General features: G+C 35.8%; 1 protein-coding gene across 2 annotated transcripts in view; it reads left to right on the top strand.

Annotated features, from left to right (window-relative positions):
• Positions 1-3,396: 3,396 nt before the first annotated feature.
• The window catches only part of rassf7a (Ras association domain family member 7a), a 54,921-nt gene continuing 39,172 nt past the window's right edge, over positions 3,397-19,145 (top strand). The window contains exon 1 of one of the 2 annotated variants that reach the window (XM_028450233.1): positions 3,397-3,418. The gene's annotated coding sequence lies outside the window, so the exon portion shown is untranslated. Of the gene's footprint in view, positions 3,419-17,808; positions 17,928-19,145 lie in introns of those variants that run through there. The other variant, XM_028450232.1, reaches the window with a different exon arrangement.

Genomic DNA, 19,145 nt, shown 5'->3' with positions numbered 1-19,145 from the left:
ATTACATTTTTATTGATCTATCTTTTGAAAAATAAGCCCATTCCATAAGTAACCTCCATAATTACAAGCGCATAAGTGGTTGCATCTCGAGAAAAATGAGATGTCACACATTGTGAAGGAAATTACTTGGAGATAAAAAACAGATCTGGATAATGGGATTCAATTAGCTTCATGCTTGTGTGGGGCAGGGTGAGGATGCATTCCTCAAAACAGAATCCAACCTGTATCTTGGCTTTCTTCCTGCAGTAAACAAGTCAGGGGAGAGGGGGGAAGTTTGTAGGATACAGGCTTGAATGCAGGTTTGTTTTATTTACCATCACTTAATGATACTGTTTAAACTTGGTCACCTTTCCTTTCAAATGTTGGTCGGTGAATTACCTTCAGTATGTGTTGGGACAGGCCCAGGAGACACTGTTTGTAAGATACCGCTGCACTGTGCCGGAGGGAACATTTCACTAACTGCAAGTTAAGGTATTTAAGACTCATAATTTAGTTATTAAGAATTGAATGGGCAAAAACAGACGTGCTTTCGATTATGGTAAATACATGCTTTAAATTAGGGAAGACCTTCCTGAAACAGAAAAAAAGAGAGAGAAGGAGAGAAGGAGAAAGCACAGACTTCAGAAAAACACAATACAGTGTCGGCAGGTCTGCCTGCATGGCAACACCTGGTACTAGACTGTGTATCCACAGGTGAAAGTAATGAATTACAAGTACTCACATTACTGTCATTGAGTTGCTTTTATGGGTACTTGTGTTTTTTTTAGTATAATCCTAAATCACTCATTTTATTTGTACCTAAATACGTTTTAAAACAAGTAAAGTAATTCATTACATTTCTACACCCAATCGTTTACTGAGTAAATTATTATTTCTTGTTTTAAAATGATCATCAACAGACTTTGTGAAACTGCAAAAAATGAAATAACCAGACAACAAGAAAACGTATCACATCATAGCCGACCAATCAGCTTAAACGTAATACACGGCTCCAAAACAGCATTGAATGCCAGTTATTTTCTCAGTTTTAGAATTCATACATTTTGCTATAATTAGAGCTTGAGCATTTATTTCTATTTTAAATTGAATTCATTGGTGTTTTTTTTTAATTAAAAGATTTTCCTACATTTTGACAAACCTTTTATTTTATACAGATGCCTTTGTGGAAAATAAATTCAGTTCCAATTGTGGTAGATTTGATCTCTGCCTTTTTAAGTTTATACAGATGTTTACTGTATGCAAGGGAACTGTAGCAATTCAGCTGCTTTTTACTTGTAATTGAGTATTGTATCTATGACTTACTTGTACTTGTATGTGAGTACAATTTCAAGTAACATTACTTCTACTTGAGTTGGATATATTAGTACACTTTACACCTCTGTGTGTATCCACTGTATTCCTGGAGTCGCTGCTGTAGATATGTATACAGGATTGTGGACCCAAATTCCTGTGAATGGTTGAAATATGAATGTATCTATATTTTTAATAAACAGTATTATATGTTCTGAAAACATCTAGAGTTATTTTATTGAGTACAATCAGAGGTTGGGGTTCTGCGTAGACATTGTGTGTGCATGTGGACAATGACAGTTGATCTGTTCGCTTAATGCAATGAATTCTATTATACAATTTTAGATTGATTTGAAAAATGTGAATGTGATCAACCAAAATGAAGACATGGCAGGTTCTGTGGATTAGTGGTCTGTCACAGCATCAACTCAGCCAAAGGAGGTCATGGGTTTGAATCAAGGCTCCAACTTCTAGTTGTTAAAAGTAGTGCCTCCACCCACCCCTAAAAAATATGTAGAGAATACATAGCCGTGATGTGCTTGAGCTGCAATAGCTACCTGAAAAAAAATGCATTGCCTCCACATTTTCTTGCCAAATCTAACCCCAACATTTTGCAACAAATGACAAATCTAATGCATCAGTGATGAATGCTAATCTTCAAGAAGAGCTCTGCTGTTTTGATTATCTGAAAACACCTTAACTTTAACCTTTTGTACTTTGGAATGTTGTTTCAACCTAACCTTTGGCATATATATATATATATATATATATATATATATATATATATATATATATATATATATATATATATATATATATATACTATATGTACTGCTGGAATTCTGAAAAGGTTTTTGTGTCCAGAAATGAAAAAAATGTGTGTTAGATATTTGTGTTTGCAGTATAAAAACAAACATGTGGGGGGTATTTTAGGTTAAAATTCTGTATTCGTAGAATCTTGATTGATTTGTGGTTTATTTTCACTGTTGCAACAGATGTAAAACCACATGATACATGAGTTTAGAAGGAATTTTTGGCTGCAAAACAGAAACTCAAACATTCTCAAAAAAGTTAATATTTATGCATGACAGGGGGGGATTTTAAAGTTCAACATCTCTGGAATGCAACTCGTTTAAAATTGGGATTCTAAAGCCATTGAGGAATCCAACAATGTGATCTTGTCTAATTCATCTAAAGCCATATTATTCAATAATAAAAGCTTGACTGTTCTGCTTTCCATTAAGATTCAGCTTGTCTCTGTGGGAATCCTAAACCACGTGTGACACATTTAGTTACATTGTCATAGACCCAAACGCCTACTAGTGTAGATATATCTTAGCAGGTTTGGTGTCTTATGGAGAGCTTTGTACGAGTGAGTGAAAGAGTGAAAGAGCAAAGCTCACTTTGGAAATTCTGTAACAAAGACATTAGTTCCGTGGTTTCCAGCCTTATTTGGATCGTGACCCCATTTTTATATAACAAATTTCTGGCAACCCCAAAGACTGTTTTCTTCTTCTTCTTCTTTCTAGAATTAGTTTTTAATCACGTTTGTTATACTGTGTTACAAATACAGAGTAACCATGATTGTGCCAGCTCAGATATTTTCATACTGTATTTTACTTATTCATTTATTTCATTTTCCATTTAACTTCTTTCAGTTATACTGCATTTTATTTTAACTAGATTTTTATTTGATGAAGTGAAAATACAGAATACAGTTGTTTAACATTGTGTGTAATGTTTTCATTTGAATTAAAAATAAATAAATACATATTAAATATATTTTTATTCAGTAATTAATTTGATCAATTACTCGACATTCCAGGCGACCCCATTTAAATTCCTAATGTTTTTTGTTTTTTTTTTACTGATTATTACGTAAAATTATTATTATTATTATTATTATTATTATTATTATTATTATTATTATTATTAATATTATTAATAATAATAATAGTAGTAGTAGTAGTAGTCGTAATATCGAGTAAATGTAAAACCTTCGTTTTGAAACTATTAACCGGAAAACAAGTTCTTGGTACTTCCGGTGCTTCCGAACGGACTTTTGAGAAACAGCGAGAAGATGGAAAACATGTCGCTATCCAGTAAATTTCAGACGGACCACTAAGCTGTAAGTAGTTTTTCCCCCCGTCTGTTGTCTCACTTCTTTCTAAATATGTGGCTGAAAAAGTCATTTTAAACAACTGCAAAGGATGCAACAAGTGTGGGAAGTTACCCGGGAGCACCTGCAGGACACACGGCCTCACTCCCGATAAAGTTAGCCATGATTTCAGCCTCCGAGACACACATTATTTAAATAGATTTAAACCATTGGTCATTCCTACACCCTTTGGTCAGCGCAACTGTGATAAGATCCATTTATTTCAGATTAATAGTGGATTTAAAGCGATACTACAAGGGGTCGTGGTTTGAATTAAAGTAAATAAATCTTTTTAATTCAATTCAAGTTTATTTATAGAGCGCCAATTATAACTATAGACATCTCGTAGCGTTTATCAAAAATGTATATAAAAAAAATCTGAATATTAAATGTACTATAAATGGATAAAAATCTGTAATATATATTTTAAAATTGACCATGATGACGTACTCAGAGAAGAGTATGAACTCCTCTGTTGTTGTGTGTATTATTATTTTTAGTTGCTTTTGGAGAATGGAATACCTCCCATGTAAAAAGTAAATTTTTACATGGGAGGTTTTTACATATAAAAACAAATTTGGTTACTTTATGTGACTAATGAGCCTAATTTTTCCTAGGTTTTAAGGAGGATGTTTTTTACGGTGAAGTCTTGTTTGTGCTTGGACTGCTACATTGCTTTTTTAAATCCTTCCCCCCTTTACTGTTAATGAAAACTGTGTTTACCTAATACTAGTTATGAAATATGAACTATGTTCACCCCTTGAGGTCAGTTAACCTAGTTAAAGCTGTTGTAATGACATGGTTATGCATTATATTTGCACTTAACTGGGTCATGTTTGGCAGGTGTTTTAGATTATTCTCAACTGGTGAGTCGGGACCCAAAAGTGGGTCGCAGACCTGTACAGGGTGGGTCACGGACAGCTGGTCATGCTGAACTTGTATTTTATTTGGAAAGAAACTATTCTTTTGACAACCATGCTGTGAAATGCATATTGCACAGGAAAATATATAGGTTTATGTTTAAAAAAAAAAAAAAAAAAAAAAGATACAATTATATGTGTTTTCAACAACTATTTTTGAAAAAAATAATTTAGTTGGTTGATTTCTAAAAAAAAAAGTGGGTCGTGATTTAATGACCGTCACAAGGGTGAGACCAGTTGAGAACCCCTGTTTTAGATTAAACAAATCTTGAGTTGCTCGCTCTATTTGACCCTTTTTTGCTGTTTGTAAACCCTCTGCCAAGGAGGTAATATTTTTAACCAATGTTAATTTAGGTATTTATTTATTTATTGTTTTTCTGTTAGCAGTAAAACGTTAAAAGTACTTGAAAGATCTTGAAAAAAAATTTCTCCAAGGATAGACCTTACGTTACGGATACTTCAATTACTTTTTGGAGGAGATCCAGCTCAATACACCGTTTCAGGATCAGTTTCAAAAATATTTTTTTTATTTGATAGATCTTTATGATCTTTGACTTGGTTTTGCCTGGTTGGTTCCTTAAAGCTGATAACCGGAGTTCCTGAGAAATCTATGTTAATGTAAGATTTTTTTGAATTGAGAAAAAAATACCCAACTAGTCTTTTACTATGTCTACTGCCAGTGGTCATTCATATACATGAATGTATATAAGTCCCTCCTTCATCCTATAGACCCCTATACAAATGGAAATGATCGCCGAGTGCGACCAGCCAATAGGTTTTGACTTCCTGTTTTTGAGTCTGTCAATCAAAGTGAATGTGGAACTGTGCACGGAAACAAGGCCACGCGTCACAACAGCAAACATGTAAATATGATTTTGGCTCTTAGCTAACCCATAGACCTATATCAATGTGACCCGATGTTACCTTGTTATGTCCCGCGATGCGCGTGCAGAAAAGTAGAGGCGTGGTTTCTGGGAGAGGCAGTGGGAGGAAGTGGAGCTGTTTAGGGCGGGACATCGAGACGTTTCTCAGAAACACCGGATAGCAGTTTTAATTACCCCATCAAGTTTAATCTGGATTGTGCATTTCATTTAGATTTTTCAAAGAAAATGGGGGTGACCAAGGGTTAAAAATTAATCTGGCAATATATTGCAATATTTCATTCCGTCATTATCATATTAATCCAAAAAATATTTAATCATGTTTTTGTCAAAAAAACATTGTTAAAAAAAATCAATTTGGACAATGCAATTTGCTATGATTACTTTTTTAAGAATTTAAGAACTTGACAGAATCTGAATCTATTGGAGAAGCAAAAGTTTTAACTTTTTTCAAAAATGAAGTTTGACAATTGATTTACTTGTTCTCGCAAGTTTTAAAAATAAGTAAAGTCAATAGTGTTTCATACCATTTTGTACTTGTAAAGGTGAAATTTGTCATTATTGATGTTACGATTATATTGTATTGTTTAGTTTTGGGATATATCGTGTTATGTCGTATTGTGATGTGCAAATCGTGTGTTGTATCGTCAGATTCATAACAATGTACACCCCTAGCTATTACTGTATTGTTTTCAATGGGGATTGACATTTCTCATGGTACAATGATCAGGATCACTGATCCAAAAAGTTTGCGCTCTTGTTTACACTTCTTTTGTGGGTTTTTGTCGTGCTTCCAATTCTCTTATTTTGTTTTTAGATAATAACTAACACAATGTAGATATATGATGTTGCTTCTTCTCTCTCTTTCTGTTTCTCTGTTTTTTTTCTTCTAATTTACTGATGGACTAGAGCTTATAATAGCTCTTGGTTGCAAGTTATGTCTTGTGGCTTTTTGTCTGAACACCAGAGTATTGCTTACATAAATAATGTAGGTTAGACAAATGGAAGCCACAGTAGTTGAGTGAGTTATGCAGTCTTCTTAGAAGGATACGTTTGTGGATTAAATTCTCATTTTTTAAAATGTCTTCTTCTCACACTGAGTGTTATTGTAAGGCTCTTAGTAGGGATGTAACGATTCACTCAACTCCCGATACGATTCGATTCACGATACTGGGTTCACGATACGATTTTCTCACGATTAATTTTACAAAATGGGACTGTACTTAAATGACTGAAAAATATTCCTTTATTTTTTTGGGGGAAAAAAAAACTAGAAAATACTGTACTATTTTCCTTTTATTTTTTATTGTCAAAAGAATCCCTTGATGAACAATGCAATTTAACTAAAAATAAATCTTGAATGAAATAAATAAAGGAACAATACAAATGAAGAAGCCTATTCATTTAAATTCTGGTTCCATAGTAAACAATACAAAACTGCATAATAGTTGTTTTTCTTTTTAAAATTGCAACTGAAAATTTATTTTGTGACTTAACAATTAGACCTTAAAAAAAAAAAAAAGTCTGCACTGTATTTGCGTCAGATATTTGTTTGAACCAGCAGAGGGCGATGGTAACACAGTGGTCGGTTGGCATGCAGCTAAGTGCAGTGAAGAAGAGATGCTATGCTAGCAGACAGGGTTAATAGAAAAACATGACTTTTACAGATATTCACTTAATATTACAGATATTCTTTTGGTGCTAAAGGGGTAAGGAATCATTTATGAATATGTTTAAGAGTAGAATGCGGCCAGAAAGAAAGTATTAGCAGATTTCGCCCGCCGCCATGACTTCTGGATAGCGCCCTCTGCTGGTTAAAAAAGTACTGCGATTCAATTTTCACAGCATCGATGTAAACCTTGATTCCTATGAATCGATTTTTAACTGCCTTACGATTAATCGTTACATCCCTAGCTCTTAGTGCAATAGAGCTTGATGATGTAACCCAAACTATTTAAAAAACAACAACAACTGTCTCACTTTTACTTAAGTCTATTATCCCATTTAGTCAGAGCCCTACTCGATAAGATTTATGATGTAATCTTTTTTAGGAGAAAGACTGTATTATCAACATATGTAAAAAAATTACTTTCATCCAGCTGTTTAAAATGTTCTTCACCGTAGTGTACTGCTGAATCAGACATCTTATCTGTGTTTGACTGAAACCCAAAGAAACATTGCACCATCAAGCATTTTTTTGGCATTTGTCAGTTAACTAGCCACATTTCTCTTTAACAGTTAAAACTTTGTGAACTGTTGTGTTACGTTCACATAATTTACAAAAGTTTGCCAACAGGCTATAGCGCTGTCACACTTAAAGAGTAAGGGCTTTATTCTCCCATGCGCATAAGTCCAAAATGCCGCGCAGCGGTGCTGCTTTTGGCTGCACGCTATTTTTCCCTGTACTTCGTCCCACTGTGGGTGGAGCAGCCCTGAAATGTATGCGTTCCCATTCAAATCTGGCTTTGTTTACTCTAGGGATGGGCGATATGGGCAAAAAAAATTATCCCGATAATTTCTGGTATTTATCACGAGAACGATAAACATCACAATATATAAAAAACTATAAATAAATAAAACAATTCCCAACTTAAAGTGTAAACAGGTTCCTTACAAACACAGATACATTTGAATACATCAACACATTAAAAAAGGCTACAATAGATGCTGACTCAAAGAGCTCATGAGCTGATAATTTATGGAATACATCAGTGCATGCGGATCACTCTATTAGTATTATTGTACGAAATTAATTTATTTCCTCACTTAAAATGAAATTATTTTCTAAAAAAAAAAACACATGAAAAGTACAAATAGCCCCATCAGTGTTTTTACTGTTGTTGAATCTTGTTTTATTCATCTTATGAGTTACATAAAGTTATGGTTAATAAATAACTCTCTGATTTCCTATAAGTAAACCAGATCAAGCAGATGATTTAATCATTCAGTATATTTAGGTGTAATAATCTCAATAGTTACATTAGTCTAATGCAGGGGTCTGCAACCTGTGGCTCTGGAGCCTCACGTGGCTCTTTGACTCTTTTGCAATGGCTCCCCAAAGTTATGAAAAATATTAAAACTATGAATTGTTATTTCTTACATAAGGTATTAATGACAAATGACATTGACACCAAATGAAATCATGATATAACAATTTGTCAACCTAAAAATAAATTGCATTGTGAGATAACTTATTAGGTTATTTATGTGCAAAAATATTTAATTAACTGCCAATGTACCGGCTTAATATGCATGCTTGATGTGTTGCAAGAAATGAGCAATTAGTATGTGTTGACCTACATGATCATGTGTTATCTAATTCAAGTTATTTTTGTAGCACTACTAATACCTCAAATAAAAGAAAAAAAAAAACATTGTGAAGGTATTTATTTTGGCTCCAGGAGGACTTTAATCCAGGTGAGATGAGGCAAAATGGCTCCTTTGAGAGTAAAGGTTGCAGACCCCTGGTCTAATGGGACCAGCTTTGTCTGTGAACACATGAAATATAATTAAAAAATATTAGGTTTCACTAGTTTGGACGGATGAATAGTGACATTAGTATTTATGCTAACATTTATTTCACACAACATGTGACATGTTTAGCTTTTATCCTTCCATACAAGTGTTAAATCTGACCATAAACAATTCAATGGCTCGCTGTGGTTTTATGATAGTAAGACATGTTCTTTTTCCTTGGTCTATTCCTTGTATGCCGTGGCTAGCATTAGCTCTTAGCCCAGTCTGTGTGTCGGTTGGTTAGCTTAGCACAGTTAGCTTTAGTTGAGTTTCCAGTTCATAATCGTTGCTACGGGTTCAGCTCTGTCCCCGTGTTTGTGGAACTTTAGTTGGACATGACGGAGGGGCTTGGATTGGTTCACTTTGTTGGATGGTTGTCTGGTTTTAACCAAGTAGCGGTCCATGATGTATCGCAGCACGGCAGCTTCAGGTAGCCGTGATGAGTACCGCTGTCTGTGGGTGTGAGAGCAGGGGGCGGGAGGCGTGGTGCAAATCGCGGCTGCGGAGGCTTCGCTGTGGAGCTCCCGTAAACAGCATTCTGCTCCAGAGAATAATAAGTTAACAACAAACAGGGGCAGTTTTGGCCTGTGGAACAAGGATTTTATGGGCATTCTTGGCTAAATTGAGGCACAAATGGCCCGTGACCCTCACTAATTTCCGACATGGGAATTTATCGTTTATATCGTGGAATGACATATTCTTACCGGTGAGAATATTTTTGACGATAAATCATAAATGATAAAATATCGCACATTCCTAGTTTACGCGCATTCTCCGGTGTGCGTAAGTCCTTTTCCTCTTACGCGCTTCTACCCCTGGAGTAAGTGCAGCGTCTCGATAAAGTGAAACATTATATTTCACTAGAAATATGGACTTAGTTACATTTGAAGCCACATGGACTTGTGCGTCACGCGGCACGCTCAGCTGCTGCTGTGTGATTAATGAAAACTCTGACAGATGCAGACTTCTGTCCTTGTTGGTCACAATGATTCAACTATTTTCATACTATGTCCAAAAAAAAGTTTGAGAACCACTGCTCTTAATAGGAGCTTCACATTATACCATCAAGCACTCTCCTCCATCTTTGTCCTGCCCTCTCTAACTTCTTTACTCTCTTATTTCCTCCCTCAATCAGGTGTAACACTACCCTCTCTTTTTATATTTTCCCCCTAATAAAGTCAAATGCAATTTAAAAAAAAAAAAAATTAATTGCAAGAATAAAACATGCAGTTGTCCTGAAAAGACTGCACTACATGTGTTAACCTATGACATGCAGGAATTAGAAAAAAATTAAATTCATCACAAAAAAGGAAGTGTTTGAAAAAGTCTGTAAAAAAAGATTAAGTAGTGTAAGTATTTCTGCTTTTTAATTATTTTTTTTAACTCATTCACTGCCAGCCATTTTCAGGGCAGCCAACCCCATATTGCCAGGCATTTTAGATTTTTCAAGACCCAGAGAATATTTTGTCCTATGACAATCTGACATCTGAAGCCAGATTCTGAAACATTAGACTCTCTACTTTCATCGGAAAAAATTATTTTGTTTCTAGCTCTTCCGTAATCAGCAGTTGAATAGACGACTTTGAAGCAATTTTTTTGCTTTAGTGACACCTCAACACTAGTTTCCTACTATAAAACTACAAAAACAACACTGAGACCGGGCTTTTGATGGCAAAATTATTATTATTTTGCTATCTGGGTCAGAGTTGAATGGTTTGCTTACTGTATTTTGGTGTTCCCCCAAGTCTCTCCCGTCATTCTCCACACACGCAACTTCCTCCTTCTCCCGGACATGCCGAGTGTCACCGCTTGCCCCGTTTTTTGATCGTTTTCTCTCACCATCGCCACACTCTCAATAGTCCATTTAGTTCTACACATGCCCAGGTCGAGTGTGCGCTGCTGGGAGCTTCAGCATCAACTCTCGTAGCGCCATTTTCTGTCTCGTAAACTCTTTTCCTCTCCCTCTGAGCTCTGCCCATCACGGGTGATCTCTCATCCAAAGGTGCGCTACTGGTACAAGTTAGATATTCACGGGAGACCTTCCTCACACTGTCTCCTAGCAACCCCAGCCGAAAAACGCAGTTCACGTCTTTAGACATGAATGGCACTCTGTGTTACTAAACCAAATAACGTCTATAGACGTGAATGGCACTAGGGGTGCGCATTGCCATGAATTTGACGACACGATTTGCATGTCACAATGTGATATATTTTGATATTAAACAATACGATATACATTGCGATATATTGTGATATCAATAATTCCAAATTTCACCTTCACAAATGCAAAATGCTATGAAATACAATTTATTTCATTTTTTAAACTTGCAAGAACAAGTAAATGATAACTAATTGTAATTCAAGTAATTCAAAGTTAAGCTTTTGCTTCTACAACAGATTCTGATTCTATTAAGGTCTTAAATTCTTTAAAAAGTGACCTCTATAAAAGTGCCCTTATAAAAATAAAGTGCAATCAACTTCCAAGCTAAAATGCATTGAGCAGTGAGGTAGTTTGATGTGGTTCACTGACACATAGTGACCGGGTGTTTACGTGCTATGCATATGTTTGCGAAGTGTTTGATACGATAATAATGCGGTGAAATATCGCAATATATTGCCGAATCTATTTTATGTTACACCCTTAAGCCTGGTAAGTGGTTCCGCCTAAAATCGACGCCGTAGATGCACGTAGCGCTCTTCGTAGACGTTGATCCCCCCCGTAACCTGACGTGCCCCTCCCAAAAATCCCGACTGCGCGTTGAGGCGACGTGGAACATAAGCGCTGTGATTAGTCAGCTACAAACCTCAGCCCCGGTCACTACCTTTTCCAATCAACGCCGCCATGTTTCAACATTTTGCGGAGCGATACGAGAGTTGTTCATACAGTGGATTGAGTCAAAGAGAGAACCGAGACAGACAAAAAGTGTTATTGTTTCCTTACATGGCTGCAGCACGTGAATCACCGCCAAACGTAGTCAATCACAGACGTAAGGTGTGTGTTTACTGTTATCACTACTCTGCCTCCTCTTTGTACCTATAGCGTGTTTGTGTTTCATTAACAGTAAACAATGACCAACATGCTGTGGAGGCTGCCAGAGGAGCAGACATGACGTTATGCTTAAGCGAGTTTTACACAGCTGCTCCGCTCTCGACTCTCTGCTTCCCGGGGCAGGGTGGACCGCGTTACCTCGCTGTGCTCTCTGCTCTACGGCTCTCTGCTCCCAGCATGACTGTCGACTGGAGCGGTCGACAACGCGCTCGGTACTTTTTTATACTTTACGTGTTGCATATGTTTGTATTGAAAGATAAAGCACACGTTTTGAAACCGTTGTTTTAATGATTTTGTCCAACAATACACACATGGTTTGGTACAGTAATAAATCTAATAATAAATTACATTTTAAGATGCTTAAAAAACATAAAGCATTGTTTTCTGTGACTGGAAAATAAACAAGGGCTTTTTAATTCTCATTTGTAACAACACACAGTCACAACCCCCTAGCGGCATGGCGGCCAATTGCATAGCGAACCATATACCAGGCTTTAGTGTGCACTTTGAGGTAACGTTTACCCCAGTTCTGATTTTGTTATGCATTTTTCATTCAGACCAAGGCTGGTTTGTATGTCGTTAGCAAACACTCTTTGTTTTTGTTCGCTGTGGCCAAGCCATTCAAAAAAGCAGATTGTGACTAGGGCTGGGCGATATGGCCTTTTATAAATACCGCGATATTTTTAGGCCATGTCACGATACACGATATATATCTCGATATTTTGCATTACCCTTGAATTAACACTTTGATGCACAAAATCACACCAGTATGATGATTCTATATGTCTACATTAAAACATTCGTGATCATACTGCATTAATATATGCCAATTTTAAACTTTCAAGCAAAAAAGGGGATATCACAACTAAGTCAAAGTTGACATAACTGTATTTATTAAACAGTGAGTGGCTCAAACATAAAATTGTCAACAGAAAGTGCACGTTCTGTGCAAAATTGTCACAGAGACATTTCAAAACAAGACATTAGTGCAGGATGCAACTCACATGGCATTTCAAAACACAAAATTAAAGTGCACTTTTTGTACATAATGCCACTACAATATTTTAAAACAAATAGTGCCCTTTTGTGCATGTTGTCATTAAGATGATGTAGCCAATTTTACATTTACTGTTGGTCAATAAATTTTTTCTCTGAGATTAGTTTCTAGGTTCAAGTGTGAGTTGGGAATGATTACTAAGATGTGCAGAGAATAGACAGACAATTTGTTGTTTATAGAAAATAAGTACCATGGATTTATTATATTACAGAAAATAATAATAAACAAAAGTGGTCTCAAAACAGACTCCAGTTCACCCGCTGGGATTTAGCTCAGTTCATAAGGCGTCACAGCCTGGGGAAAAAAAAATAGTTCCACTCAAACGAAAAATGAAGTCAGTCCTACCTTGGGTTGGTCCACTGGAAGAGAACCTAATTAAATAAAGTTGATCCTACCACCCTGGTAGGATTGAAGTTCATGCGTTCCTGGTAAGAGGATCGGTGCGGCGGTCCTACCGCTCTGGTAGACCTGCAGTTCACCGTCCACTACGTCATCTCCGTGGGTAGTTCACCATCTTTAGATCCATGGGGGGTTTAAAAAACCTGGCTGATGCAATCTGAGTCGCCTATACAAAGTCCTCCGTTCTGCTGCCGATCGCTCCTTTTGTCAGGTGCAAGGCACAACCGCTGGTCTGCACAGTTAGTAAAGTGCTGTCTGCTGAGCATCGGGTGTGCGTGCTACCGTTCATATGCTGCGTTTTCAGCTGCTGCTTGATCGTTTCCCGTATTCAAGCCTTCTCCTCCCGTATCTCATGCTTCCTGTTTATACTAGGATACTGGTCTGTGATTGGCTGGCGTGTGTGCGTGTGGATGAGTGACGTCAGTGCAGTCTATTAGTGCGGTGAAATAATATTGTATATAAATAACTGAAGAGTAGATGTTATAATAAATTTACTTCTGCTAAATATAATATAATTAAATAATATAAATATAATACATTTCTTTATGACGTGGGTTACAATGACATTTCAAAAAAAAAAAAAAAAAAAAGTCCGCGAGTTTAACGGTATGGTCATTTTCAACACCGCACAGACTACAAGCTGCGATATATCGAGTATATTCGATATATCGCCCAGCCCTAATTGTGACCCTGATTTAAACATGATCTGTATTAATGTTTTTATGTTCCGTTTTTTATGAATACTTTAGAAAACCAACAATGAGCCTATAGTCAGTGTCACAATGTATCTATTATTTGTGGACATGCTGATACAAGATGGTTAAGCCTCAGGTATTTCTTTCCATTTCCTCTTGTGAGGGGAGACAAAAAACCTGTCGTTGAGGCTTACACTTGTCACTGTTGTCTTTGCTTTGGACATGTTAAGCTTTGGTGCTGCTGTCTATTCTTTTCCCCTAGGTTCATCCCTGCTTTCCAGGTTTTTATTCAAACTTAGAAAAAGCAGTTTTGCAGCTTTGCTTTTCTGAGAATGAGACATGCCTGCCATAAAAAGAACTGGGGGGTAATTATAGTGTGCTGTGGCAGTCTGTTATAAGACAGATGGTTGTGTTCAAGTGCACTTTACACAGTGAAGAAAGGGACGGATATGTAATTTTAGCCTGAGTAATATATTGTATGCTTAAGAGTTGTAGGCTGTGTGGTGTCAATCTGTGGTTTTCACAGCCTCACTATAATTTACTTTGATGCCCTCAGCAAAAGCTCAGGGTATCTAGTAAAACATTGATAACAACATTTTCAAAAGTGATTAAACATTTAGTCAATTAGAAAAGAAAGAGAGAAGCAATGGAATAGTTGTAAAAGACAACAAAAGAACCAAGATTTTCTGAACAACTTTTTTTTTCCGTGTTACTTAAAGTGAGGACTTTTTCGAAAGTTCTGGGAATATTACCAAATATTTCGAAAAGTGCAATGATTGTATATCAGAAAAGTAAACAACAAATTCACATTTTGTTTTTGATGTTTTTTTATTCTTTCTTTTTTCTTTTTCTTTCCTTTTTTTTTTTTTTTACAATTGTGCATCATTATTATTAATGACTAAAAATGTTGTTATTCACCCCGATGCTCCATGAGGAGATGTCTTATCGTGTTGGGTTATTGCAATGTTGATATTTAAAACCAGGGATGTCCCGATACAACTGTTTCACTTGTTAGCCTTGAGTATTGGCTAGGGATGTAACGATTAATCGTAAGGCAGTTAAAAATCGATTCATAAGTATCACGATTGATTTCGATCTTCTGAAAATTGAATCGCAGTACTTTTTTTAACCAGCAGAAGGCGCTATCCAAAAGTGTAGGCGGCGGGCGGAGTCTGCTAATACTTTCTTTCTGGCTGCCTTCTACTCTTAAATATGTTAATAAATGATTCCTTACCCCTTTAGCACCGAAAGAATATCTGTAATATTACATGAATATCTGTAAAAGTCACGTTATTCTATTAGCTCTGTCTGCTAGCATAGCATCTCTTCTTCACTGCTAGATTAGCTGCATGCCAACCGACCACTGGGTTACCAGCGCCCTCTGCTGGTCCAAACAAATATCTGCCGTAAATACAGGGCAATGACGTTTTTTTTTTTTAAAAGTCCAATTGTTAAGGCACAAAATACATTTTCAGTTGCACTTTTAAAAAGAAAAAGAACTATTATGCAGTTTTGCATTGTTTATTATAGAACCAGAATTTAAATTAATAAGCTTCTTCTTCATTTGTATTATTCCTTTATTTATTTAATTCAAGATTTATTTTTAGTTAAATTGCATTATTTTGAATAGTTTATCAAGGGATTCTTTTGACAATGAAAAAAAAAAGGGAAATAGTACAGTATTTTCTAAAAAAAATAAAGGAATACTTTTCAATCATCATTTGTCTACAGTCTCATTTTGTAAAATAAATCGTGAGAGAATCGTATCGTGAACCCAGTATCGTGAATCGAATCGTATCGGGAGTTGAGTGAATCGTTACATCCCTAGTATTGGCCGATACCAATATTGATCCGATCCAATATCAGCACAAATTATACATACTTTTATGACTTATTTTGTAGTGTGGAATGTTAGAAAAGGTTTGATCAAGTGATGTTACTCAAATAGAAAACAATAGTCAGCAACAGTAGACATGAGAAAAACTGACCTATTTATTATTAACCAATTGGTGACATAAATTTTAACCTTCAACATAGGAGTGTGATGATTTTAAATGTATTTTTTTTGGATATAAGATTTATTTTGTTATTTTGAAAACCTATTCTGCTTTTGTCACTAAAATGTGAAGGGGAACCTCTGGGTACCTCACGATACAATACGCGATACAAAGCTCACAATACCGATTATCTTATGATATGACGATACTGCGATTATTGATATGTTGGTCAGGAATCAATCTACGATAATCTATTACATAACATGAAAAAAAAAGATTAAGTGAAAAAATAAAATTCTTATTTTATATCGCTGAAAGACAATAAATTGAAAAAGTGTCTTATGAATAGTGACACTATTTTAGTGTAACATTTCTGTAAATAAGTGTCAACATACCAATGGAAATGAATAAGTATCTCCGATAGTGCTTTCTGTAAACAAAAAATAGGGTTTTTCTAACCAGTGACACCATTATAGTGCAATATTCCAGTAAACAATATATTGGTTCCTTCAACAAACAGTGATAATGTTTCTGTGAAACGCCACCGAGTTAATCCGAATCGGATCGTGCTTGTGCATTTCATTGCAATTTATTGAAAAAATGTGGGTTCCCATACATTTGGACCTCCAGAAATGTCTCACAGGCCTTTAAAGTGTTGAGGATCATGGTAACATGAGTGCTTTTGTTTATATGTACAGATGAGTCACTCTGAAAAAATGACTTGTGCATCACTGCTTTTTGTTTGTTCAATGTTTGACACATCCAAATGGAACTCCCATCAGATCAACAGAAAGAATCCAGAGATAATAACAGATCTGGCATTTTTACAAAGCTGACATTATAACAACTGTGTCTTAACCAATCCATCAGGTTTTCCAAGTGTGTTGTGGTTTTTTATTGCATTGGGAAGCAGAGGGAACCTTTAAGTGCATTTGTACTTCCTCATGTTGTAGGACTTTTTGATTGGATCCCCTTCAAGTTAAACTGACTAATTTTAGTCTGTTTTGCTTGCGTGTTTCTTGCATTGCTTATCAAAACATTGGTAACATTTGACCGTTTTAAAGAGTTAGTAGATATTAAAGATATTTTAATCTCATAAAAACAATAAAGATGGATTTTTTTAATTTACACAATTCATACATGCTAATATTTTGTTAATAAATAATACAAAAATGTGTGAACTTTTCCCCATAGTCAAAAAGCCTTTATGTGTTCATCTTGTTGAAAGTCAATTAATGTCATTAGACTGATCTTTTCAAATCAATTAATAACTTAGAGATAACTGGATAACTGGATAACTGGATAACTTGAATAATCATTAAATTAAAGTTGTGAATAACTTTTGTGTCCACTTTTTCCTCAACTGCTGTGACATTCTGACTCATACTATATGAGATATATTTTTATAATCAGTGTAGAAAGTTTGATCTTGAACATATAGACAGAGTCGGGCATCAGCTCTACTGTTTGTTTGCATGTTTTATCCATCCTTACCAACCCTCCACTTTTAAAAAAAAAAAACACAATTTTTCAAATGTTTTCTTGTTCCCTCTTGCTCTCGGGAAGTGGTGTCTCTGTCGTCATGCGACTTTTTGTCCGAACACAATTGGTGGTGTTTTCTATTGGCTGGTTTTCTTTGAAAGCGCGTTGGTTTCCCGGGTGATAGAGAATGGCTGCACCTCTTCACGTTACTGGGAAGCTGCCCCCTCCCCTCTCCATTGCTGTGCTCTTCTCTCTCTCTCTCTCTCTTTCTCTCTCTCTCTCTCTCTCTCTCTCTCTCTCTCTCTCTCTCTCTCTCTCTCTCTCTCTCTCTCCCTCTCTCGCTCTCTCTCTCTCATTCTGTCTTTTACACTGTGTGTGGTAGATCAGGTAGCATGTGAGTGAGCACACACAGAGAGAGTCGAGTTGTCTCGCGCTTCCTTCCTTCACTCTTCCACTTTTCCTCTGGCCATTCCTGTGCTGAAGGTGAGTAAAAGAAATGGTCCTCTTCATTGAAAAAGTTTAACTCTGTTGTAAACACATTGGTGAGCTTGTTGCTGGTAAAGTGTTAGAAATTAAACAGATCATCGAACAATTTAAACATCATTAACTTCGTTGTTGATGGTGACGTACTAGCCTAGCGCTATGACACTCCACCTCAGATCTTTGAAGTCAGAATAATATTTTCTAATAGATGGTATTACACAGTGTTGGGATTGCTTTTGTCCAAATTGCAGACATTGGCAACAACAGGTTGGTTTAATGCCCACACGGGGCTTTCAGCTGACTGTTCGGACTTCTACAAGCAATCACTTTAAGCCCTTTATTATTGCTCTTTGTCATGGTGATAAAGTTTGCTCCGATAGGGCCTTGTTTTGTCTGATGACAGATTAGCAATCAGTAAAAGTGGTACTGATAAATTAATGTTCAGGCTTTTTAATTTGTCATGGATGGAGTATGAGTTCTCATTGAACTGTCCAAGACAACAGTGGATACCAAATAGTCATATGAAAAGATGAGCAAGTACAGTATAGTACTAAGAATTTTAATGGCATTCACAACAAAAAATACCAACATATACATTTAAAAAACAACAAAGGCCTATTTGTTTGATTAAACTTTAAAAAATGTATCATATGTTATCATATTGAAGTCAGTCAGGCCTAACTTCTCTACAAATAACAAAAAGATTGACATTGTCGTACTTCAAAATCTATAACTTTATCTCAATTTTGAAAGACATTCAACCAAGCTCCGTGAGAGGTTGTAAATCGAAGCCTCTTTCACTCACAGATTTACATTTAATTCAGACACAGCATACAAGTGCCAGACTGGTAATGCCACTTTAGCAATGCATATTCAACATATGGTATGATGTAGAGGTTGTTTGATTGAATTTGAAAAATTGAACTCTTGATTTAATAATAATCAATGAATCTTGATTCGATAATAATCAATAAATCAAACCAATTTTAGATTATTATCGATTAACAATTGTGTAGTGTAACAGAATTATCCAAATTAGTAGAGAAGGACAAACTTTGTATTATAATTTAAAATTTAGCCAACTAATTATATTTGTCAATAATAAAACCGATTACCGGTAATCTTTTTTTTTTTTTTTTTTTTACCACCACCCCTAGTATGACAATTGCTATGTTAACTGATTGCTGAGCACGTGATCAACTTTAATGAGATATTTGA

Source organism: Gouania willdenowi, chromosome 6, assembly GCF_900634775.1.
Source record: "Gouania willdenowi chromosome 6, fGouWil2.1, whole genome shotgun sequence".
Taxonomy (NCBI): domain Eukaryota; kingdom Metazoa; phylum Chordata; class Actinopteri; order Blenniiformes; family Gobiesocidae; genus Gouania; species Gouania willdenowi.
This window is presented reverse-complemented; position numbering and strand designations above follow the sequence as displayed.